The sequence below is a fragment of the Xiphophorus maculatus genome, chromosome 15 (genome assembly GCF_002775205.1).
Source record: "Xiphophorus maculatus strain JP 163 A chromosome 15, X_maculatus-5.0-male, whole genome shotgun sequence".
Taxonomy (NCBI): domain Eukaryota; kingdom Metazoa; phylum Chordata; class Actinopteri; order Cyprinodontiformes; family Poeciliidae; genus Xiphophorus; species Xiphophorus maculatus.
The window spans coordinates 3880637-3880894 of NC_036457.1; positions in this window are offsets into that span (position 1 = coordinate 3880637).

Below are 258 nucleotides of genomic sequence, written 5' to 3' on the forward strand. Positions count from 1 at the left end.
AACAGTGTGCTATTGTAGATGTAACCTGTATGATTATAATTAAATGATTTTAATAATCATAGATTATCTAAGTGGGTCACTTTAAGACATGAAACTCCAGGGCTGAAAATAAATCCCACTCTGGCCTTGAGCCTGAACGTTGCACACTCAGATTTAAGATCTCAGAAGAAGAAATAAGCTTCAGACTAATCATCACTGCCGCCACCTCCATACTTCACCCTAATAGAAAAAGATCAAACTCTGATTTTGTGTGTTTTT